Raw genomic sequence first — 27312 nt, 5'->3', positions numbered from 1 at the left:
GGGCAGTTCTCTTTGATAATTTCCTGAAAAATAGTGTCTATACTCTTTTTTTTCATCGTGGGTTTCAGGGAGTCCAATAATCTTTAGATTGCCTCTCCTAGATCTATTTTCCAGGTTGGTTCTTTTCCCAATTAATTGTTTTACATTTTTTTTTTTCATCTTCATCATCATCATCATCATCATCATTATTATTATTATTATTAGGTTTTGCTTGACTGATTCTTGTCACATTGAGTCATTCATTTCCATTTGTTCTGTTCTGTTTTAGTGAATTATTTTTTCATTTACTTTTTTTAACTTTTTTTTTTAATTTGTCCAATTAAATTTTAAATGAGTTGTTGTGTTCTATGTAATCCAATCAAAAAGAAAGATTTGTTTTAATGTGAAATTTTCATTCATTGCTCCAGTTATTTTATGCCAGGTTTCAATTTCTTCTCCCTAATGTTGTTTTTTTTTATTGGCTTCTATATCAATGATGTATGGCCTTAGAAAATCTTATCCAGATCCTGGCCCCTATCACTCTCTAAACCCAAGAGACTCACCTCTAACCAAATTTAGAGTCAAACATGGCAATTGAAAATTTTCATATTCATACTTTTGCTTATCAGTTTCACCTGTATGTGAGTTGTTGGAAGAAGTTGGGCATTGTCTAAAGCCCTTGGCATGAATTCGATAAAGGATATGATCTAATTTCAGATAATAGGGAGAATTGTCATTGATTACTACTTTTATTGACAATCTTTATACTTGGCAGAATCTGTTGCTACCTTTTATTATAGTGATAGAATATCATACAATGTCTCTTGATTTCTTGATAAATGGTATGTAGATAAGAGGTATAATTAATGGAGAAAAACTATATCCAAAGAATTATTTGCTATTTGAACTGATAAAAAATATTCATCTACCATAGGGAGGTTGTTTTGTTGTTGTTGTTGTTGTTTTTTCCCTTAAAGCATATTGTACTACTTTCTAGAATTTATTCATAGAATATTGTAGGTATAAAATGTGAAGTTGATTTATCTTGGATTTCTATGTGAATTGTATTTTAGGTAACCTCAGTAATTCTTTGATCAATTCAAATTTGATCAATTTAAGTTAAAAAAATTCATGAATCATTGAGAATTAAAATTCTTTTATTTACTTTTTTGTTATAGAATGATTATAATTTAACATGAAAATGTAATGTTTCTTTCTAAATTTAAAGCATTTATTCTCATTCACAAAAATATTTTAAATTGAAATTCTTAAATTTCTACTTATATAAATTATCTCATTTTATCCTCACAACAATCCTGAGAGACTAGATAATGAAAACATTAATTAAGTTCATTGAGTTAGTATTAAGAATTAAGTACCTATTGTGTTCAAAGAACTGTGATAGGTAATATGGGAATTGTAGAGATGAGGGAGGTATGGTATCCTGGAAAGAATTTGAGTCAAAACTTCTGGATTTTTTATTTAAGCTGTCATTTACTTACATATATAGCCATAGACTAGTCATCCCACCTGTCCTTCATCTGTGAAATGAGGAAGATAGATTAGATAGCTTTTTAGTTTACTTATAGCTCTAAATATATGATTCAATGATTTTATGAATAAGACAAGGTTCTTGTTCTCAAGTATGTTGTAGTGTAACAGAAGATCTGCTGTAGTGTTGTCAAGGACATTGTGTTGCTCAAGTGAAATGATAGGTGTTTAGCACTTTGCAAACCTTAGAACACTATTTAAATTCTGGTTGTGGGTATGAATCATTGCTGCTGCTGCTGCTTTGGTTTTGTTGGTTTATAGCCACCAGGGCTCCAGGCTTCATTACCTAAGTCTTTCACTGCATTCCTGCTAAGTTCAAGCAATGTTTAAAGAGCAATACATGTTGCTCAATCATTTTTAGTTGTTTATGACTCTTCATGACCTCATTTGAGTTTTGGTTTGGGGTTTCTTTTTTCGGCAAAGATATTGTAGAAAGTATTCCTGCCAAGGGCTTTAGACAATGCCCAACTTCTTCCAACAACTCACACACAGATGAAACTGATAAGCAATGCTACCACTAAATTCAAGGGGCAATTTAAATAGGCCCTTAAAGTTGCCTGAAGAACATTTTATAGTACTTAAGAGAGAGAGAGAATTTGGAGTGCTCTATCACTTCTCCATCTCATTTTATCAATGAGGAAATAGGCAAACAGGATGAAGTGATTTGTTGAGAATCACACAATTCGTAAATGTTTAGGCAGAATTTGATTTGTATTTATTTAGTTTTAAACTATGATAGTATTTTATTTTTTCAATTACATAAAAAAATAACTTTCAACATTCACTTCTATAAGGTTTTGAATTTCAATTTTTTCTCCTTTGTTCTCTTCTGTCCCTTCCTCCCAAGACATAGATAATACATGTGCAATCATTTTAAATATATTTCCATATTAGTCATGTTATGAAAGAAAAAAATCAGAACAAAACGGAAAAGCCATGAAAAACAAGCAAATTGATAAAAATGGAAATTGCATCCTTTGATCTCTATAGTTCTCTCTCTGAATAGAGAGGGCACTTTTTTTCTCAAGTCTATTTGGAATTTTCTTGATTTATTGTATTGCTGGGAAGTGTTAAAGCTATTATAGGTGATCATCACATCATCTTGCTACTGTGTGCAATTTGAGATTGCAGTAAGGTCCTTCTGATGTGAGGCCCAAAACTTATCTACTAAGCCTAGCTACCCTCAAGCAATACAGGGGGCTTCAGTAAATGTTTAACAACTGGGATCCAGGGAGAAAATGTGTGTACACATATTTTAAAATTTAATTTGCAGTATTAACAATATCTTAAATCTAAAATCTGAATAAAATTTCTGAAAATTTAACAATTCCCACAATTGGAGCTGTCTCCAACACATCCTTCTCATAAAGTAGAAAGCATGTGGGATCTGTAGTCAGAAAGCTTGGATGCAAATTGTGGATCTGAAGCTTTTACCTACATGGTTTTTGCCACTCTGTTAAGCTTATTTGGAACTCAGTTTCCTTATCTGGAAAATAATGAGTTGTACTGCATGACTGGTAAATTCCATTCTAATTTAAAGTCTCATAACCTTCCCCCCCCCAAAAAAAAAAGAGGTAAAAACAGATATGACAGACTTCATAAGATTTGGGGAATTAGGAAAATGACTCTTGTAAATAAGATATTATTACTGAAAACAGTCCTAATATACAGTAAATGAAGTAATAAACCTATTGTATCAAAATTTGGCTCCTAAAAGCAAATTGAAAATTAATATTGCCTTAGTACTGTCTTCAAAGTATCCTACAAGGCAGCTAAAGAATTCAGTTCTGGCCATTTGGATTATTTTTGAATAACTTTTTTTTTTTTTTTTTTTTTTTTAGTGTAACTTCTAGAGGAAAAAAAATACTGAACTTTATATGTGCATCTTATAGAAGTTTAGTGGGCATAATGTAAGACTTGAAGTTAGGAAGACTATGATTTAAATTTTACCTCACACTCTTGCTATGATTATGGACAAGTGATTTCTTCATCTATAAAATATTCATAATGACTACTGAGTCACTAATGTCACACATTTGTTGTAAGATTTAAATAAGGTAATGTATGTAAAGTGCTTCTGCAAACTTGGAAGTGCCTTATTCAAGTAGCTTAATGTTATTTTCATTATTGGAAGAATTAAGATGTCAGTCTCTGTGTATCAGCAAAGGTAATTAGTTCAGCTACTACCCTTAGATTTTTAATAATCCATCTTAAATTTGGATAAGGGAAAAGAAAAGCACAAATCTAAACTTATATCAAGAGGATATAAAGCAGTATACCAAAAACCCTAAAGATTCCATGTGACTATGAATCATTGAATTTTTTATTTGCTAAAGAATTAAAACTATAAGTTATCCAAAGGGCAATAAGTACATGCAGAGTAGCTGAAAGTAAACTGGACTATATGATCAACAATGATTTGAAAAGATGAAATATTCAAGCAATTATTAACAATGGAAATTATGAGCACAGAGGGAAATTAAACAATCGTGTGTGCAGTAAGAAAATTTAGGCAGTTGAAGTGCTACTCTGGTTGCTGACATTTAGTCAGGACCTATGATTTCATTGGTATTGGGAGCCTCCTTTGAGGATCTGAAATTTGACATCTGAGGAATGAATAGAGGCTGTGGACATTACCTGGGAAAATGCAAAGAAGGGAGTAGGATAAGCAAAAGATAAGCATTTACTAAATACTTATTTCATGCCAAATACTGTGTTATGTGCTTTATAAATATTCTTTTATCAGCACCAGTACATGACCAGATCTTCCTGTCTCCACAGACAACTTTTTATTGATATTGCCTCTCTCTGTGTTAGTATTCAATGAATATCAAGTGAGCCAGAGGCAGGTTTCTGAGGAGGTATCTAGTTTAGTAACTTAATTGTTAATTGAATGACTTCAAGCAAAGACTGAACAAACATTTGTTGAGTATGTCAAGGGGGTAATTTTTTTTTGGGGGGGGATAGTTTGGAATGAATGGTCATTGAGGTTTCATCCAACTCTAAAATCTGATCTGTGTGATTCTAACATTTCTAAAAAGACCTAAAAAAGAATGAGTGAGAAGAAGGCATATTAATGTTGTAGTCTTCCCAGATAACTGACCTCTCACATTAGTTTTTTTTTTTTTTTCATGAAAAATAATTTATTAATGATAATTATGATTTTGTGGGAAACATTGGACTAAGCACTGAAAATTCAAATACTAAAGTAAAAAACAATTATTGTTTCTCAAGGAGTTTGTCACCCAGTACAGAAGAATAACACATATTAAGTTATAGCCAGAAACGGCTACTTAAGTACAAGTTACAAGGATGTTGAGTGGATATGAAAGAGATTATTTTTGACATATCGTATCCAGTAATCATGGTGAAGTTGACTTGATCATTATTATTGACTCTAAAGCTAAAGATTAGTATTTAATAGCTTCATATGTTTAAAAAAGTACAGGGGAGATAACTATAGTACTTATTTTCCAGGGTAATTGTGAGGATCAAATGACATAATAATTGCAAAGCATTTAACACAATCCTAATAGTGAAAATTATATAAATATTAGTGATGATGATGATGATGAATGAATGAATGAAGGAAGGAATGAAGGTCCCAAGATTGATGGCAAGGCAGTGGAAACAGTAGTTGGAATATTAGAAAGTGAAGTAAAACATGGTGGCTAGAACTTGTTTTAAATAGAGATCTGAGCTCTCACAATAATAAAATCATACATTCAGAACTTCTGACATTAAATTTCCTTAGATAGCCATTGTATTTAACGATGATTTGCATTTGAACTTGTGACAAATATCACAAGATGAACCCCTATTTTATAATTTGTCATAAAATACAATGGTATTTATTTGCTACAATATTTCGTGATCTGAGATTTTGCCAATGTGTATAATTTAGTTCACTAGCTCTAATGTACCTTAATAAAAATCTTCTGGTCATGATTCTCTCCTAACTTCCTAGGCTTGTTCTTGGACAACAATCTTAAAGTCTGTTACTGTGCTGATTCCCAAAGATCTTCCAGATTACAAGAAGATGTCAGAGCTTGTGTTCCACTAGCATTGCCTTCCATATTCATTACCATATCTCAGAAAGAGAGAACAAACAGAATGTTTATTTGTGTAGAGTATTGTTTCAGGATCAGTATAAAAGAAATCCTTTTTTTTTTTTCTTTAGAATATTTCAATCTATAATAACAAGCATATGAAGAAGTATTTGTGTTACAGTTCTACTTCTAATCTAAAAGGAAAATTGAGTACCTCCCAAAGGGATATTCATTCGCTTATTTACTTTTTGTATTGACATTCAATTAATAATTACTCAGAACAGAAGGGAGGTCATTAAGTATGCTATTTAAATATAGTGTATTGCAACTTAGTGCTACCAGAGACACTTTTAGGAAAGTTGAGTCATCAAGTTGAAATGTTACATACATTTTAGAAGTATAAAAGAGGCAGGCAATGATATTATTTACTTATTACATTCATTAAATAACTTACATAAATAAATAATTGATGATTAATACAACTGATATTAGAAAGATAATCATTTATTTTTTGAGGAAGAGATTTAGAAAGTCTTTTATTAAAAATATACATAAATCAAAATCAGAATTATTTCTTGATGAATCCATCAGTGTGGAATTATCTCTTGCCTTTTCTAATCTCTGTCCCACAAAGTTGATCTTCTTTTGTTCTCTTCTCCTTTCATAAGGAAAATGTATTTTTTATATTTGAGAAGCAGAGTAAATTTACACAATTAATTTTTAATTTACTTTTGTTCTTTTATTAAAACACGCTTTATGGTTACTGAAAGCAGTGGCAAGGTTTGTGATTGATTTGGCTTGATTGATTGATACTTGAAAAATATTTATCATTATAAAAATATTTAATCATTGTATAAATTATCAATTATAACAAATTATCAATATAATCATTAAGATCATAGGTTTCAAGATGGAAGGGACCATTAATATGTTGTTAAAGGTATGTTATTCTCTTAAAGTATATCATTCTATAAAGGCAGAGGATTCCAAAGACAAATGAGATATTTTTCATGAACTTTTGCTGTGCATTTCATTTATATTTTTAAATATAATATTTATATTTTTAAATATTAGTCTAAATCGTTAAGTCAAAACGTAAATCAGCTGGACTTAGTTTGCTTGAGAGTAAGTTTATATCATTAACTGCTTAAAAATATAATTTCTTTATTATCTGGCATGATCCATAAATAGCAATTACAACTGAGTCTATTTAGGAAAAAACTGGCAATCTTCCAAGAAATATTAAATTTCACCATGATTCCTAGGTTCCAAAATCTTGCAAAGAAAGACTATTTAGATGAGCTTTAGTTTTCTGCTATGCATGTCTATCAGCAGTTATCTAGTTATATTTATTAATGAACATTTTCTGGATAACATTTTTATATTGAGAAAGAAGGCAATAACTTACTCTATTTTTGCCAAAGTACATTTAAAACTTAATTGACTTTTTTGTGCCTTTTGCCATCAGACATTGTTTTGCATTTTGATGCTATTCATTTTTAATTGTTCTTTTATAGTTTTTGCTTTTTTTATTTTTTGTGAATATGGTTTTGTAGTTGTAAAATGTTATGCTTCATTGCAGGAAGACAAATATTTATTTGAGCAGATATATTACTTGTACTGTTAAAAAATGGGTCTATTTTATTTTATCAGCAACTAAGGGGAAGGTTAATGGCTATGATGTATCTTTTATGTTGTGTGTGAAACATGGAGTGTTCTGCACTGTTAAGATTTACAGAGTAGAAAACAAAGCATGTGCTATTCCAAGCATTCCTTTAACAATAGACTATAAACATGAATCTGAACTTATCTGTCAAAAACAAAGTTAAAATAACATTAAAGAAAATAGAGAAAGTCACTATTTCCTTTATCCTCTTGCCAGAAGTTCTGTAATTTGGCCAAAATGATTAATGGATGCTGTTTTGTGTTTGTTTGTTTGTTTTTCTCCTGAGTTTCTCCAAGTTCCTACAACTCTCCTATCATGCAAGGGTCAGAATACGATTATAGAACTTTGGAAAACCATGCTTGAAATTTCTTTACAAGATGGAGGAAAGAAAACAGCCCTTCCTCCATCTGAAACAAAATCAGGGGGACATTATTATATCTATGAACTCATGTTTAAACCAAAACAAAATAAAAAGAGATAATTGACATATCAAAGGAAACAAAATCAATAATTTTCCTTTTAAAATGATATATTAATTTTATACCATTTTTATTTTCAAGTATATCCATCTCTCTTACCTACACAGAGATACCCCTTTTAACAAAAATTAAAAAAGAAAAAGGGAGAAAAACTGAAACAATAAAATCTTAGCTGAATTTCACAGTTTATCATAACATGGTCTTCCATTTCTGAAAAGTAAGGGAGAGAAATGCATTTTCTCAATTTCTCTAGAACTGAAACTCTTAGAGTATATTCTTTCCCCCTTTCCTCCCTTCCTCTCCCTTCCTTCCATCTTTCCTCCCTTCTTTTCTCTCTTCTGTACTTCTTTCCTCCCTTCTTTCTCCCCTTCCTTTTTTGCTTCCTTTCTCCCTTGATCACTTCCTTGCTTTCTTCCTCCCTCCCTTCATTCTTTTATTTCATTTCTATCTCTATCTCTTCTCCCTTTCCTTTTCCTATTCCCCTTTCATATCCCTTCCTCACTCTTTCCCTCCCTCTCTTCCTTCCTCTTTCCTTCTTTCTTTTTTTCCCTCTTTTCCTCTCTCCTTGTTGATTCCTCCTAATTCTTTGCTGCCAAGAAATATGCTGATATGAATAAACAGTTCAAGGTCCATGGTTTCTGAAACTCTGGTTTTCTCTCAAACATGACTATGGTGATTGAATTGGTGCATATTTTTTTTTTTATGTGTGTATATGATGTAGTTAGATCAGCTGTAACAAAGTGAAGCTGAACCAGATTAAAATATAATTGGAATATATTTAACAAAAAAATTATACCTTTTTTATTTACAAAACATAAGCATGTGTAATTTTTCAACACTGACCCTTGCAAAACCTTCTGTTCCAAACTTTCCCCTCTTTCCACCCACCCCTCTCCTAGATGTCAGGTAGTCCAATAAATGTTAAATATGTTAAAATATATATCAAAAATTTAAAAGACAATACAATATAAAGTTAATCTGTGGTTTTCTAAATCAGGAATCTATGTCAATTTGAGTTTGATATCCCTGCAGAGAGTATACAAAAGGGAACTTGAATCAGAGAATACACACTCCTTCAGCTTAGTGTCCAATTTCTTCTATTCACTCAGATTTTAAATCTTAGAAATTCAGTGACTTAGCTCTATCAGTTCTTCTTTCAACATGACTCTTGATTTTCCCTTCTTTCTAATTTTTTTCCTAATTCATTATTCCAGGACCTCACCAATTAATCCCTATTTTCTAAGAATCTTTTTGCTGATTTCCTATAATCTTGAGCATTCTTCCATTTGTTCAATTTATTAATTTTCTCAAAGCCTTGCCTTTTATCCATTGGTCCCCTTATCCAATCATATGGTTCATTACTTTCCAATTGGCCTTTATTCTCTATCCAAGTGGATTACTCTACTATATTCTGTTCATTCTACCTTTCAGAATTTGTTCATGCTGTTCACTTCATTGGACTTTTTTTTTTTTTTTTGCCTTTTCTTTTCTGCTCTTAGGTAGGACTGCTCTTCTGCTCTTCCAAGGACTGGGAGTCTCTGGTCTTGACAGTGTGCGAAATACTTCTTAAAGTTATCCTTGAAGGTCCTCCTTGGTTTTATTTTGTTTTGTTTTTGTTTTGTTTTGTTTCTTGTTTTTGCTTTCTTCCCTCTAGGGGTTATATTTGATAGCCTAATGAATAAAACTACTTTCATGGCTTTTCTGTGGTCTGTTTTCATGCTCTTCTATCACTTTAAAATAAGTAATCAGCTTTCTATTATTATTAATTATTTTATAGATATAATTTAATTATAGATAATAATTATTAATTCTATTCTCTTTAGGGCCTTCAAGGCTTTTTAGGGGTGAGCATTAGGTATATAAATTATATTTTATTTACAATTCAAAGGACTATCATGATTTGTGACCTGATAGAATTGATTTGAGGGCAGCTATCATAGAGTTTTTCTCAAGGCAAAGGCCCAACTAATTATAGTCCCCAAATTTAGTATTTAATTACAGGATTAATGGATTTTTTTCTTTAATCATAATGATTATCTAATAGCTAGTACAAACTTTTTGATTTGCAATCAGATTTGCTCAGATGATTGAGCCTAGATGACAATAGGGATATAATCTTTATTTTCTAATATGGGAAATATAAGCTGATATCGTGACCTGTACCAGGCATGGCTATGTGCCTTCTTTTCATGTCATTGCTGGAAGTAATTTCTCAAAAGGTGATCACTGATTATTACCACCATTATGTGAAACAAATAATATGCCTATTGAAAAGAAGCTATGTAATTAAAATGCCACTCCAGAGGTAATGAAATGATTCTTGCTACCAGATTTAGATAGTCTTCAACATAAAAGCTACAGTACTACAAAACAATCTATCTTCATCACCAATTGTCCTAGGTTACAAAGACTAATTTCAGAGGCTAGATAAATAATCAGTTCTGCCTTTTTTTACACTAAGATTCAATAACAAATATCAATTGTAGGTTTATATGATAAATCTTACTTCCACTATTAAAAACTAAACTAAACTAATACACACTTTGTTTATTTAAACAGAGCTTATTGAGGGGTTATTGAAGTTGACTGGGTCTCACAATCAATTATAAAGGTAACTTATTCAAATGTTTGTTTTAGACCTATAGTGGGACATCATACATTATCATTTCACACATCCTTTAAACGCAGTGGTCCTCAAACTTTTTAATTAGAGGGCCAGTTCACTGTCCCACAGACTGTTGGAGGGCCGGACTATAGTAAAAACAAAAACTCACACTCTGTCTCTGCCCCTCAGCCCAGTTGCCATAACCCAGCAGGCAGCATAAATGTCCTCAGTGGGCCGCATCTGGCCCGTGAATCGTAGTTTGAGAACCCCTGCTAAAGGCAGGCAGAAGTGGTCTATCTCAACCAGATTGTAACTAAGAGTTAAGTTGCTTTTTCTAGTATAGAAAAAAAAAAAAAAAAAAAAAAAAGCCTCACTTCTGATCTCATTATAAAAGATTTGATTTTTTTTTCCCCCCCCCTGGATTTGAAGATTTATGGCACTCAGAGTAGAAAACTGCATGACTGAGTTTATTAGAAGTCTTTCTGAATTCATGATTTTTGTTTTGGGCCTCGAAACAATTCAACAATTCATTTGTCTTAAATATAAATAACTATTACCTAGAAGAAAGAACTGTTGTACTTGTACTATCTTTTTTGTAATCTTGGGACCCAATTCTTGTCTTGAGTTAGATGAATTATCTAGTTTATTTTAAAACAATTATCCTGCAAATAACCTTGGAGAAAACTTCTTATTAATGTAGAATGGAAGGGTAGTTTTAAAACTTTTTGAAAAAGTTGTAAAAAAAAAATTGATATAGGTGAGTAAAATGGGATTCAATATAATTTATATGTTTCTTCTACTTAGGAAGGAAATGTATAATAATAGAATTCAACATAGAATAATTTTAAGAGGGAACAATTCCTACCTAAGAACATACTCCATTATTAAGCCATATTCTACAGGCAGAAATTTATAAGTAAGAGTCATATCTACTTGCAAGTGGGCTGCACTAGTCACCCAAAGTACTGGTCTGAAGAAAAGGTATCATTTGCCAATTTTCTTCTACTCCCTTCAACACTGCACTGAGTTTAATTTCTGTTAAGTATGTCTACAGGTCCCAACTCTTATTCATTTTACTTAGCACTTTTTAAAGATTACTTATATTGTTAAATACTTGCTTTGACCCCTTTGTGTTCCCAAGCATGTCTGTCTTCCTGAATAAGCTATAAACTCACTATTATTAATTTCTATTTCTTTTTGTTTGCCGCATGGTGTCTGTTAGAATATAGTGGTTATATTAAACTTTCAAGAGTTATCCTGTAAATGATTACATGAAATAGACTCAGCTAGTGAAGCTTGAGACAACTACATAGCCAGATGTCACAGATGAGGATACTCTAGATGTTTAGCCATTAGTGCTCCAAAAGTACAAGTATAGAACCACAGAACTTTCTGCATTGGTCTTGGAGTTTCCAGAAAAGGACATAAAGAAGTAAGATGGGGTTTTAGGAAGAAGGGTGGATAGGTCCAGAGAAACACAAGAGAGCCTAGATTTCTCAAAAGTATTTTAGACTGTTACAGAAGTGATGTCTGCCTTTATCCAAGATAGTTATTAAAAATATGGAACAGATAAGATAAAAGAGAGCATCCTGTGATTTTTCATTTACTATTTCCTTCAAAAGATCATAACTTTGAAACCAAGAAGCATGTTAGAAGTCATTTAATTCAAATTTCTTATTTTACAGATTTGGAAAACAGGACCCAGAGAACAATGAGAACATAGATTTACAGTTCAAAGGGACTATATAAATCATCTAGTCCAACTCAACTTTAGGTATCAGGAAACTGAGGCTGAGAGAGTTTAAGGGATTTGTCCAAGGTCACACATTTTCTCATATTTGAATTAGTTGAATTTGGACCCAAGCCAGTAAGCTCCATAAATTATAATTAATTAATATAAATTGCTTAATCACCACTTACTTTCTAGATCAAAATTTATTAGCCATTTTTTGTGAACATCATGGACCTCTTTGGTTGCCTATTGAAGCCTATAGCCTCCTCAAAAATAATATATCTTTTTATTAAAGCTTTTATTTTCAAAACATAGATAATTTTCAACACCCATCCTTGCAAACCCTTGTGTTTCAATTTTTTTTTTCCTCCCTTACCCCCACCTTCCCTAGATAGGGAGGTAATCCAAAATATGTTAAACATGTTCAATTCTTTTATATATTCCCACAATTATCATACTGCACAAGAAAAATCAGATCAAAAAGCAAAAACATGAGAAAGAAAAAAAAAAAAAAAAAGCAAGCAAACAGCAACAAAAAGAGTGAAAATACTATGTGATGATCCAGTTCCCACAGTCCTCTCTCGAGTGCAGATGGCTCTCTTCATTACAACATCATTGGAACTAGCATGAATCATCTCATTGTTGAAGAGAGCCATGTCCATCAGTATCGATCATCATATAATCTTGTTGTTGCTGTGTAAAATGATCTCCTCATTCTATTCACTTCACTTAGCATCAGTTCATGTAAGTCTCTGCAGGCCTCTTTGAAATCATCCTGATGGTCAATTCTTACAGAACAATAATATTCCAAAATATTTATATACCACAATTTATTCAGTCATTCTCCAACTGATGGGCATCCACTCAATTTCCAGTTTGTTGCTACTAAAAAAAGGACTGCCACAAACATTTTTGCACACTTGGGCCCTTTCTTTACTCCTTTATGATCTCTTTGGGAGATAATAGACTGTTGAATCAAAGGGTATCCACAGTTTGATAGCCCTTTGGGCTTAGTTCCATATTGCTCTCCAGAATGGTTGGATCAGTTCACAACCCCACCAATTATGTATTAGTGTCCCAGTTTTCTCACATCCCCTGCAACATACATAATTAACTTTTCCTGTTATCTTAGCCAATTTGAGAAGTGTGTGGTGGTATCTCAGAGTTGTCTTAATTTGCATTTCTCTGATCTATAGTGGGTTTTTTTGTATGACTATAAATGACTATAAAAGTAAATTGTAGAATTGCTTGAATTCTTATAAATTTGATTCAACTCTCTCTATATTTTAGGAATGAAATGAATGCTTGAATATAACACCACACCCACCCCAGTTTATTGCTTCCCTTCTAATCTTGTCTGTGGTATCTCAGAGTTATCTTAATTTGCTTTTCTCTGATCAATAGTGATTTAGTGCTTTTTTGTATGACTATAAATGGTTTCAATTTCATCATCTGAAAATTGTTCATACCCTCTGACCATTTGTCAATTGGAGAATTGCTTAAATTCTTATAAATTTGATTCAGTTCTCTTTATATTTTAGAAATGAGACCTTTATCAGAATGCTTGATTTTTACATTCCCCCCACCCCAGTTTATTGTTTCCCTTCTAATCTTGTCTGCATTAGTTTTGTTTATAGGAAAATCTTTTAAACTTAACATAACCAGAATTATCCATTTTGCATTCTATAATGTGCTCTAGTTCTTTTTGGCCATAAAACCCTTCCTTCTTCACAGATCTTAAAGATTATCCTTTATTCTTCTAATTTGCTTTTAATATCTCTATGTCTAAATCATGAACTTATATATCTTGGTATATGTTGTTTGGTGTGGGTCAATACCTGGTTTTTGCCATATGTATTTCCCATTTTCCCAGCAATTTTTGTCAAATAATGAGTTCTTATCCTAAATGCTGAGGTTTTTAGGTTTATTGTGTACTAGATTACTATAGTGATTGGCTATTGTGTCTTATGAACCTAACCTATTCCATGGTTCATCATCCATGATCAACTACTCTATTCCTTAACCAGTACCAAATGTTTTTGATGACTGTTGCTTTATAATATAGTTTTAGGTCTGGTACAGTTAGGTCACCTTCATTTGCATTTTTTCATGAATTCCCTTTGAATTCTTGATTTTTTTTGGTGTGTCTCCAGATGAACTTTGTTATTAAATATAATATTTCCAAAAGGAATTAGATGAATATTCTTAATAGCTTTCTTCAAGTGAATGAGTTTGTTATCAGATTTTATTTGATATTTGCTCAAAGACAGATTTAAAATTATGTATTCAATACTTATTATACAGATTATAAAATTTAGGCCAAAAAGGAGTCATGCATCTTATCTCCCATCATATAGGATGTAAAGAGCAAAAGTAGGACTCAATACCAAGTCTATTGATGATGTCTATAACTAATGATATTTCAAGAAAATGCCACAAAATCTTTCTAGGGTCAAACAATATGAAGCATATCTCTTCAGGAAGTGGAAAGTAGAGGAAGACAGAAGAACTTTTCCCCCCCAGAATGCCATCTAGGAATTTCATATTTTAATTACTTACCCTTGTTAACTAAGTAATAAACTGTTGTTTTTAGCCATGGGACAAATCCTCAGTTACCACATTTGCATTATATTCATGCATTTGACTACTAAAGAATTTTATTTTCCCTTGATTATGTTGCACTTTATATCCTTAGACTTGAAATGATTCTTGACCAGTCAACCTTTTCTCATTCTAGCTATCTTGTCCATTTTCCTTGAACCTCTTATTATCACGAACTGAAATAAAATTATAACATTCATTTGTAATGACACTTGAAATATGTAATTTATTGAGAATTACAAAATATTATGTAAACTAGGAGGTGAATTAATTTTTAAAATCAAAATTGAGTAGTGGAAAAATTTATCTGTTATTAAGGTCATTCTTTCTCATGTAAATTAAAGTTGTCAATGGTTATTTATTTAGATCATTTCACAACTTCAATAATAGAAAAAAATGAATTTCCCCTTTTAATATCATGGTTAGAGGTAAGGGCTAAATTAATTGTGCTTCACAGGAATTTCAAAAGATATAACTTAATCCATGATAAAAACAGATCTTTATAATACTATATAGTTTCACTGTATAGGTGAACTCTATTGTAATAATTTTAAATGGTTCAATTTGAATATAATTTTATAAACTCACTGGAGAACAAAAAGAGTAATAATCAAATGCAGAGAGATATAGTGAAAGAAACAGAGATAGAGGTAGAGAGACAACAATCTCAAAATTGGGTCACAGAGAGTTGGACACAATTGAAAGAAATTGAACAACCAAAAAAAAAAAAAACAAAAAACAGAATTTGAGAATAAAGATTCCTTGAAATTAGGAATTCTAGACTATTATGGACCAAAGGGACTAAACTAAGGTTAACATAAATAGGATGAACCCTTGTGTCTAGGCATATGGGGTACCATGTTGTCTAAGGAGATGTGAATTTGTTGGAATTGAAGCAAAGTTCACTTTCCAACAATGGGATTGGATCCATGAATATCCCCTGAATTTCCAATCTGAGTGAAATGGGGAACTGAAGCAATATGAAGACAATGATAATAATTTTTAAAGACAATGAAAGAAATAAACATATATTAAATATATAATTTGTACCAGGCAATATGAGAAGTATTTTACAAATATTTCATTTGATTCTTAAGATGCCCTTAGGAGAAAGGTAATATAATTATTTCCATTTTATAGTTGAAGGAACTTAAAATTTTACATAATAAGTATATGAAATCAGAAATGAATTCAGATCTCTCTGACTTCATAATTTTCTAATACCCAAATCCAGCATCTAGTCCTGGCTGCAGGTGATGCAGGAGATAAAGAATAGGCTTGGAGTCTAGAAGACTCAAATTCTTTACTTTAAATCAAGCCTCAGACACTTACGAGTTTTGTGAACCTGGACAAGTCACTTAATTTTGAATGCTTCAGTTTCCTCTTCTGTAAAATGCTATGGAGAAGGAAATGGGAGATTACTCCAGTATCTTTGCCAAGAAAATGCCAAATGAGGTCATGAAGAGTTGAACATGACTAAAACTCTATTGAAAAACAACAGAATTATTAAGTAACTAATTGAATGGATGCTAGTTTTGCTCTAAATTTGTACGCTTATGGAAGAAAACAATTGGCATTTTCCCATGCAAAATCAAACACTGTTAATAAATAAAATTAGATTGCCTTTCTTTTCTTTTTTTCTCTGAATTTTGAGACAAAGTCTTCCGAATTTACCTAACCTGGGAATTCAACAGCCACTCACAGACCGATCCCATTATGGATTGTTACAGGAACTTTGGTTTCTTTCTAACTTGGTGTAGCTTGCTTCCCATTAAGCAATCCAATTCCTCCTCCCAACTGACCCTATCCTCAAAGCCCATCATATTGGTAACACTTATAGTGTAAACACTTGATTGGCTTAGTTCACTTTGCCTCAGAATTCTTAAATTCAAGTGATTCACCAACCTCAAATTTTCTGTTACTAGAGATTATAGGCAGGTATGCATGGCATATTTTTATGTGAAAATTACATCCCATACATGTATTTATGATTTATATGATCAGAAGAAAGGCAAAACATGAATATTTTAGTTATTTCATTGGCATAGTCAGTTTATGTTGCTTTATTTGAGGCCTATTTTTTGATCAGGTATATTTATAAAATAGATTTAAGACCAAATTCCTTCTCTTCCACAAGAATATACTATTTTAAAAACCAATATACCCTATGCACTTAACATGATTCAATTTGTAATTCCATTACTATATAACTTTCAGTTTATTTATTGCAACTAACTCAGTATTATGAAATTGAACTAGTTTAATAATTTCAATTGAATAACTTTCCATTTGACATTTTTCTTTTCTCTCTACCTCTAGATAAGTAGAATTTTTTGTTTTGTTTTTGTTTTTCCTTTCCCTAGTCTGGAATATATTGTCCCCCCCACCCCCACTGCTACTATTAATTTTTTCTGTATTCCTTCAGAGTTGTACTCAGGTGCCTAATGTAAACCTTTCTTGATATGTCCTCTATCTTCTTCTTTTTATCTTAGTTATATCTCAGATAACTCAGACAATTATCCACCTGTCTCCCTACTAAAATTCCTTGACATTACTTTTTTAAATATTGTTTTTATTTATCTGTGTAAATGTCATAGCTCTATAATAGAATATTAGTTCCTTAAAAGCAGTGGGTTGGGACTTATTTATTTATTTTGGAGGTGTAAGGATCTGGGTTGACTTTGTATTTATTATAGTCATTAGGGAAAAATATAAATAAGAGTGAAAATAAGTATATGGTAAAACATTTTAAAGTTAGCAAAGAGTATTGTTCTGAATTCTCTAGATTATATTGATTATAACTAGTATAAATCTATGTCATTAGGTGGTCTATATTAAATAGTGTACATTTTAATCCCAATGGTAAATTCTGGCAAATTTACAATTTTTATCAGTCCTTGGATATTCCCAATTTGTATCAGTTAGTTTATCAATTAGTTACTTAAGTGAAGATAGTGATATTAAATTAATATTTAACTTGATGAAATCAGTTATAATTGTTGCTAATGACAATTCATTTGTATGATGACTAAATAATCATATGTCTAGAAAAAGAATAAAAAAACAAGCAATATTTTTTCCTTATGAGCTTTTTGAGTAATATGTAAGTCCAAATGGGAGTATTTATTACTATATTTTGTCTAAATACCTTCTGCCCAAAAGAAGGCAGCATTGTAGGAACATAATTGGATTCCTCTTGACCACTTCAGTGGGTCACTTAAAAGTCTGTGCTGCCAAAAGAAATATAAATTTATTTTTAAATCAAACTACAATTGATAATGTCTGTAAAGAGAGTGTTATGGTTATTTATTTTAAAGATTTATGTATCATCTGCTTAAGTCAGGGATTCTTAATCCTTTTTTCGAGTGTATTATAGAACGCTTTGGTAGACTGATGATGAAAATGAACTGATCATCAGAATAATATTTTGGGACAATTAAAAGAAATGCTTAATTCCAGATAGAGATTACTGAAAATAAAGATGCAATTTTTCCCATCCAAATGTGTCCAGTTCCTAATATCTATCTATAGAACTTTAAGTCAAAATTATTGCTTTGAGAATTATTATAATAGATCAGAAATATTTGTGTGCATCTATTTCTACATGTAGATATAAATACTTGTGTGTACATATATTTCTTTAAGTTGGATTTTAATAATCCTAAGCTTTAATAGTGACTCTTTTCATTTAATTAGTTATTGATCACAGATAAAATTTCATGGCATAAATTTAATATATTTGAAAATAGCTTTTGAAAACTTCAAAATATCATTTTAAAATATTGAAAACTACTTACATAAACCTTTTTATAAATGCAAAATATATTAACAGATGATATATTAAACTTAACTATTATAGATGATAGAAGTTTAAAGTGAATTATTAGAAGGAAATGTGTCCAGAGCAAATTAAAGATAGGAACTAAAAATGTCAAAGCATTAAACTGTGAGATCACTACCAATGCTAAAGGGCATATATTCAATTTAAGAAATATTCCTGAGTTTTCAGGCTAAATTATTATTCAATACATCTGTACTCCTTCACAATTCCTACACAAAAGAAAGGCAAAAAATACCCTCAGAAAGTAGTTTGTCTTATGTAATAGAGTCAAACATACTCAAGTGTTACTGGGTTATTTTTTTGTTTGTTTTGCAAAATATTTTTCATAATGTTGCATAAAAACTAAATATAAAAATAATATTTCTCCTAACTGAATGAGTCAACAAATATTTATTAGATCACACTGTTCCATGTACTTAAGATGTGTCTCTTTAAGTCAATATTTATACACAATTATCTTATGTTCTAATGGTATAATAAGTAGAACATGTTCCCAGATAACTATAAGATCTGATTGGCCCAGAAGGTTAGGATATTTATTCCTATTTAACATTTCTGATTTGCCATAGAGAATGTACTCTAATGAATGAAGCCAGGCTCCTTTTCTTATTTCCTATATCTATTCATTCTACCCTGAAACCCTAAGGAAAATCACTTATGGTTTATGGCTTATGGTCACTCTCTAAGAGGGAGGAGAACAGTACTTAATGTTCAGTATAAATCAAGAAGAGAATAGAAGTTGACTTATTCCATACAAAAGGCAGGTTTAAAACGCAAACAAGCCAGAACCGCATGATTACAAAAAATTAAAACATGGAAGAGTAATCAATAATTACTACTTCATTATCTTGTGAAATTGGTGCTTAAAACATGAAAATATTTAGCAGTTCCTAGGACTAAAGAGGAGGGATAGCATCTTCATTTTTGCTCAAATTTTCTAAGGAAACTCTTCAATACTTCTCTTCTGGAGAGCTGAGAAATGATCGTTCCAGACACATATTGATCATCTTTTTCCAAGAATGGTGTAGCTGGGGGAAAAAAAGATCTCTTTTTGCTTCCTCATTGTAACTAAGTAATGCAGAAATTCCACAATTTTTGTACCTGCACAATTTTCATCAGGACCAGAAATGTTTTACTCAGAATTGATGTTTGGTTATCTTTGCTCAGGGAAAGAATAAAGTAGCCAGTAGTTTAAGATGAAGCTGTTAACTCAAAATAGATGCATAACTATTTAAGAAGGGTATGCAAATGAGAACTTTCCTTCTTAGTTACAGCAAGTTTAAGACATTGAGCCATAGAGTAAATGACACACTTGGGAGATAAGTGTATAAATTCCATGGAAGGGAATCACTGCTTTTAAGATCAACTCCGTGAGGATTTTTTTTTTTTTTTTCTAGATTAATGGGCCCTCTTTTCATGAACATTCATTACCATCATTACTTTATCACCCCCAGGAACAAGACCTTCAGTTCTGAGTCACATACATCACTGAAGTGAGAAAGGAAGATGACATAAGGTCCACACTTATTTTATGAGATGACCCCAATTAATTGATAAGTATATGATATTTTAAGAAAAAAACCACAGACTACAATGTGGCACAGAAGAAGAGATTGGAAAGGAAAGGAATCAGATAATATATAGGACTTGAGCTGAGCTGTAAAGAAAGCTAGGGATTTTAATGAGTATAGAGAAGGTACACTCCAGACATGAGTCACAAACTGCAAGGCATATAAGAAAGGGCATTCAACCACCAAATTGTAGCTGGTAGGTCAGCTATCTTGCCTAGAAAATAGATTAAGTATGAAAAGGGAAATGACATTATTTAAATCTGGGGAAATAGATGGTTTCAGATGATGCAGGATTTTTTTTCTTTATATCTTTTAAAAAAAATATTACCTGGATTTCCTTCCACATCCTTAATATCTTCCAGAAAGCCTTTTCTTATAGCAATGCATTTTGGAGGGTCCTAAATACCCAAAAGAGGAGTTTGACTTGTTTTTTCTAAGCAAATATGTGAGCAAAATGGACATACTTCTGTTTTAGGAATATTGATTTATTTGGAATGTGGAAGATGGCTTAGATAAAAAAGAGATTGAAAGCAGGGAAATTATTTAGGAAGTTCTTTTCAATAATTCATATGAGAGGTGATGACGGTTTGAAATAGTGTAATGATTTTATGTGAAGAGAGGGACACAGGCATGAGAAATGTAGTGAGAGTAGTCTTTACAAAACATATCAAGAGAGCACAAAACTATGGTGGTCTGGATTATTCAGAGAAGCTGAGTTAAAATCCTAATCTTACTAATTACTATATGTGTGACCGTGGGCAAATGATCTAGCATTTCTAGACGTCCATTTCTCCATGTGTAAAATTAAGGGGTTGTACAGACACCAACTTCCCTCTGTCTGACAAAACTACTATGGAAACAGAAAAGCTAGCCATTGTAATTAGACTAAGACAAACAACTAATCCTATATACCTCTTATACTAATGTGATAGAAGACAATTTTGGAATTGTGATCACAAATGTGATCAAATTGTCTTAACTGCAAAAGACTGATAATAAAATTTATTTCCCACATACAAGAGATGCAAAATAAGATCCACATTCTGAGACATGGCCAATGTACTGATTTGTTTTGCTGATCTATTCACATTCATTGAAAGAGAGACAAGGAAAAAAAAAAAAAAACAAAAAAAACAAGCATTTGCCTCATTTGATCCTAAAAGAAAAAACAAAACAAAAAAAAAAAAAAAAAAAAAAAAAAAAAAAAAAAAAACTGAAGAAAGATGCTATTACTGTCCCTGTTTTTACAATTAAGGAAATTAAAGCAAGTAAAAGATTTTGGCCAGGGTCACATGCCTAGTAAATGTCTGAGGCAAAAGTTTAACTGAAGTGTTCTTGATTCTTGATCTAGTACTCTATCCATTGTACCATGAGTTGTTCCAAAAGAGCACAAAATGAAGTAATCATATTAAACAAAAGAAACCAAGCACATAGCCATTTCTGGATTATTTGGCATTATAGACTGAAAGGTTTTAGATAAATTTGATAGTGAAACTACATGCATTCCATTTATAGAGATATATTAAAATAGGACTATGTTTTCTGGTATTTATTTAAAATGCTGATTTATTCATATGGGCTTGTGTTACGAGGAAATGCTTAATGAGAAATGGAATATCTACCAAATACAAGTCCATTTGAAAATGTATAAAATTAAACAATTGGCACATTAAGAAGTCTTAAAAACAGCTTCTTCAGGAGCCATTCCATGATTCAATTCTTAGCACTACAGATTTTTCCTATATACTCTATAGGACTTAAACTTTTTCCATTCATGACTCCTTTTTACTGAAGAAATTTTTATGTGACCCAAATATATATATGTATATATATAATAAAGCATAATTTTGTATCTCCTGCATTCAGTTATGAGGCCCCATATGGGGTCCTGATCTACAGTTCAAGAAGCTGGGCTCTAGAACTGGTTGTTCAAAACCACCAGTTAATCTTAAAGTCATTCCTATGGAATATACTTCTGTGGTGTGAGAATTTTCTGCTGATCTTTGCAAATCTATTGAGACACAACATGTCTATTATAATACGATATTGTTCTTCCTAATGTGGTAGATTGTCTATTATCAAATAATTATAGAAAATAATTTTCCTACAGCTACTATAATGAAAGAACTTGTAGAACAATAATATCCTTGAGGAAACAGGGTCCCTGAGGAAGCAGAAAATTTCATAATCTATGTATAAATCTTTGGAAGGTGTATCTTATCTAGAGTTTTGTGACAAGACAGTGACAATTGACACAAGTGACAAGATTAGAAAACAGTGACAAGATTAGAAGCTCTATGTAAGAAAAGGCCAAAATAGTATATTTTTCTTAAATAGAAAGACTAATTATGATAAAGTTAAAGATGAATTAGGATTTCTGAGTACCAGAACTTCCAAGAGAGTGAAAAGATTGAGAGCTAGGTCCAATATTATAAAGAATACTGCATTTAGAAGACTTTGATTTAAGTTTTTATTCTATTAATTATTAATTGTGTTACTTTAAGGCAGTCATTGAAATCTTGAAGCTTCAACTGACTCATATCTCTCTCATAATTAATGGATTGGATTGAATAAATCTTAATATCTATTCTGGTTCCAAATTGCTGATTCTTGAGAGAGATACAATGGTAGAAACTTAAGTCAAAGTCATCAATTAAATCAATGATGAATGATTGCTACATAAAGGAAAAATGTTGGGATTTTGAAAGTCTACGGTAAAGTGGTAAGAGGTTTTGAACTCATGTATTCAGACAAACTGTCTTCAAATCTTAGTTCTGACATCATGGGAAAGTCATTTATTTCTATTTTCAGTTTTTTCAACTACAGAATAGAGATACTTCATACTTTCAGGGACTATTTCACTTAGTATAAGTATGAAAAAAGATATCAATAAGTAAGGACCTGTTTCTTTCAGTCATCAAACTGTTTACACTGAAGTCGGGGTGATATCTTGCATATGAACATACAATTATAAAAGGCTGGAGAAAACTAGCAGGTTTCTCAAATTTCAAATGGCTTTGTGAATTTAAGTAAATAACTCAGAGACAGCATATTCCAAATTCAAATCCTTTCTCAGAAGTTTATTAGGAAGAATATTTGAGTGTTAATTTACTTTTTAAATTTTTAATTATAACTTTTAATTGACAAAACATATGCCTGCGTAATTTTTTACAACATTATTCCTTGCACTCACTTCTGTTCTGACTTTTCCCTTCCCTCCCTCCATCCCCTGCAAGCAGTCTTAAATATGTTAACAAATATCCTAGATACAATATTTGTGTGGAGAACCGAACAGTTCTCTTGTTGTACAGGGAGAATTGGATTCATAAGGTAAAAATAACCTGGGAAGAAAAACACAAATGCAAACAGTTTACATTGAGTGCTAATTTAGGAGGAAACAGGTCAAGGACTGAAGAGGCAGAACACAATTATGGAAATCTGTGTCCTTTCAAATAAACAAAGCTAAATGGGAAGAAGAGAAGTAGTTGCTGTCTAGAAGTAGAAGAATTATAGGAGAGAAAGGGGTAAGAGGCCCATAATATCATATTTTCCTCTCAAATATCATTAACCATAACAACAATGCAGAGTAAGACCCATGTGAAAGAGAAAAGATTTATTCCATTAGAGGAAGCATTTAAGTACTTGTCATTACCATAGCAGCAACTTGCTTTTCTTTATTGGTTTTTAATACTTTATAAACAAAGGTTACAGGGGAAAATATAATAAAATTGTGTTCCCAGGAATGTAAGAAACACCATATCTTGGTTAGAATATTTTAAAAGTAAGTCTAGTCTCAAGAGAGATAATGGGTGATGGAACTTTAATCTTACTCTAAGAATGAAAACAAAACACTTATCAGAATGTTCAAACTGAAAACAAACTTCTCAGCAATCAGAGGAAACTTAATTGGAAAATCTGAGTTCAAATTTGTCCTCAGAATTTTATTGGTTGTTTAATCATGAGTCAATCCTAATATCTTTCTATCTCAGTAACAAAAACATATATCTTTTGTTATTGTGAGGATAAAATGAAATAATATTGGCAGACATTTTTGCATACTGGAAGTGCTATGTAAATGTTACTATTAGTATTATTACTATATTACATTATTAATTTAGTTGAACATAATTCATTTTACATATAAGGAAACTGAGAGCCAATGAGATTAAATGACTACCCAAGATCCTCCCATTAGCTGACTATTAAATAGTTCAAGGAGGAGTCACTGAAAGTTCTTGAGTAGAAAAATAGAAAATTATAAAGAGCTATGGTTACAAATCAACAGAAAGATAGATATGAAAAACATAGAAATAGAATTGATTCTAATTTTTTTCCTGTTGCCAGTCAACAATTTTATCTCATTTATTGATTCCATCCTCTTATCATTCCTTAAATGTTATATAAGACAGAGATAGCACTCTCATCTCTTCATATATTAGTTGCTTTGAAAATAGTGCATTTTCCCCCATTTCTTTCAACTTTCTACCTATAAGATGTAAATTATATTTTAAACCCCTCTCCTAGTTTAAAGTTTCCATCACTGGATGGGCAATTCTACTTATGTGTCCCACTGTTTCTTCTTAGGTATCTTAGCCATAATGGCACTATATTCACAACTGAGTTCAGTATACCTTCCATATCTTAGGGATGAGGAAGAGTGCATAATTCAATCTCTCTACTCAGTTATAGTTAGAAACATAGGGGAACCCATTGAGTGTCAATAGACCAATTTGTAATTATTAGGGCAAGAACTGCTTTATGGAAAATTAAATTGTCATTTGGGAAAGGGTGGGAAAAATAGTTAACTGTTGGATCTTTCAGACTTTGAAAAGAGAAGAAATAATGCTGTCTTCACTTTTCTGAGAGTAGTCTGGTTTCCAGTAACTAGATACCAATAATGTTACTAATTCTAGTACTCTGATAGTTAAATAATACACAGGATTTTAAGATTCAATTCTTTTGAGGTTACTTCTTTTCATTTTCTTTCTGGTATGTAGAAAACTAGGTTTTATGATTCAGCTATATCTTAGCAATTCTTCTCTTTGAATCAAAGTAATCAGCGGATAGTATTTTCATTTTTTGTTGTTTCCTTGATTTTTTTCCTCTCATGTTTTTCTTCTTTTGATATGATGTGTGTGTGTGTGTGTGTGTGTGTGTGTGTGTGTGTGCAGCAAGGCAAACATGGAAATACATTTTGAAGAATTACACATGGTTAACCCATATCAGATTGTGTGATATCTTGGGGAAGAGGAAAGGGAGAAGGAAGGGGAAATTTTGGAACACAAGGTTTTGCAAAAATTAACATTGAAAACTATCTTTGTATGTATTTAGAAAAATAAAATGCTATTAAATCAGAAAAAAAATTATGATTTAAAAAACAAAACAAAACAAAACATTTCTTCTCTTTGACAGTGAAGCCATAGGGTATATCATAGAATTTTGATGCTGTTTACTTTTTTCAATAGTAGATGCAAAGTTATTTTTCTGGAAAGAAGGAATCAATAGTCTCTATCATTCTCTTCTAGAATTAGAAAGACCATGTAACAATCATTTCAAGATGGGTATAGCTGAGCATAGGACAGATAACCTGATATCTTCTTTTCTAAAATAATTTTGTACCTGATGTTTTTAAGGGCATCTAGGTAGTGTAGTGGATAGAGTTCTCTGGAGTCAGAAAGACTCATCTTCCCAAATTCAAATCTAGCCTCATATACTTTCTAGTTACACGATTCCAGGAAAGTCACTTAACACTGTTTGTCTCAGTTTCCTCATCTGAATAATAAACTGAAAAGAAAATGGCAAAACAGCTCTGGTGTCTTTGCCAAAAAACAAACAACAACAACAAAATGGTACCATCAAGAGTCAGACTCTTGATATTGTTGCTCAAATGAGCAACACAAAACAAAAGCAATATTTATATAGATAGATGGATATAGTTACGTATATATACTTAAGAATTCTATCTCATTATGAGAAATTTAAATTTAAATAAATTGTATTTTTGCAATGAAGTAGGGTTTTCTCAAGATCCTATTTTGCTGATTTTTTTTTTTTTTGGTCAGAACTGGTATATCCATCATCCTTTTGAGCTCCAGGGTTAATAAAGCTCAGTCTGCCTAGAGATTTGTATCTGTTCTTCAGTTAGGATACTCAGAAATTTCTCTGGGGGCGCAGAGAGATGAAATTACTTTTCCAAAATCATGTAACAAGTATGAATCAAGTCATACAGAGGTGAAGTTTGAACTCAGGTTATTCTGACCTCAAGGCTATTTTAAACCACCTCTCCTGTTTTTTCCCCCTACTTTCTCTTCCTCTCCCCTCCTTTAAAGTTTCCCCTTTCCTTCTCTCCTTTTCCTTTCTTCTTGTCCCCTCTCTTCCCCTTTTTCTCCCATCTCCTCCTCTTCCTTCCCTCTGCTGTCCTCTCCTCTCCTATCTTCTCCTTTCTTCTCTTTTCCTGTCTTCTAATCTTTTCTCTGCTCCTCTTTTAAGTCCTTTTTCTTCTCCCTTCCCTTGCTTTTCCTCCTTTTCCTTTAATCTTCCCTCTCTCTCTCTTTATTTAGTAGAGGTCAACTCTACTTCTTGGGCATTGAAAAAGATAAGCTGTGGAGGAGAGTGAGATATGTGTTGGATTTGGAATCAAGTAGATATCAATTCAAATCTTTCTTTCTCTGCTTATTAGCTATGTGACTATGTCTCTCAAAATGAGGGAATTGGATTAGATGGGCTCTAAGGTTACTCTCAGCTTTAATATTATGACTTTGTGAATATTAAAATCCTTAAATTGAATCAATCTTTCTTTCTCTCTCTCATACACATTCACATTATTTTTTTTTTCTTACTTCTCTTTCCTCCCCCCTCCCCAAGGCAGCAACAATCTGGTAGAGATTATACATATACAATCATTTTAAATATTTTCACATCAATCATATTGTAAATGGAAAATAAGAACAAAAGGGAAAAAAACACAAGGGAAACAAGCAAACAAAAATAAAAGGTGAAAATAGTATGCTTGAATCTAAATTCAGTGTCTGGATGGAGATGGCATTTTCTATCTTAAATTTGTTGGAATTATCTTGGATCACTATTGTTGAGAAGATTTAAAAGTCTATCATAGTTGATTATTACAAAAACTTGTCATTACTGTATACAATACTTTTTTTCCTGCTTCTTCTCATTTCATTCAGTTTATGTAAGTTTTTTCCAGGTTTTTCTGAAATCAACTGGCTCATCATTTCCTA

General features: G+C 31.6%; 1 protein-coding gene across 4 annotated transcripts in view; it reads left to right on the top strand.

Annotated features, from left to right (window-relative positions):
* IL1RAPL1 (interleukin 1 receptor accessory protein like 1) overlaps positions 1–27312 on the top strand; it is a 1478533-nt gene that overhangs the window by 515729 nt on the left and 935492 nt on the right. Inside the window, exon 2 of one of the 4 annotated variants that reach the window (XM_074300889.1) lies at positions 10284–10335. The exons of the other annotated variants lie outside the window; for them this stretch is intronic. The gene's annotated coding sequence lies outside the window, so the exon portion shown is untranslated. The remainder of the gene's footprint in view (positions 1–10283; positions 10336–27312) is intronic. 4 annotated transcript variants of the gene reach the window in all.

The sequence above is a fragment of the Sminthopsis crassicaudata genome, chromosome 3 (assembly GCF_048593235.1).
Source record: "Sminthopsis crassicaudata isolate SCR6 chromosome 3, ASM4859323v1, whole genome shotgun sequence".
NCBI classification, from domain to species: Eukaryota; Metazoa; Chordata; class Mammalia; order Dasyuromorphia; family Dasyuridae; genus Sminthopsis; species Sminthopsis crassicaudata.
The sequence above is the reverse complement of the archived record's forward strand: the minus strand, read 5'-3'. Positions and strand labels throughout refer to the sequence as shown.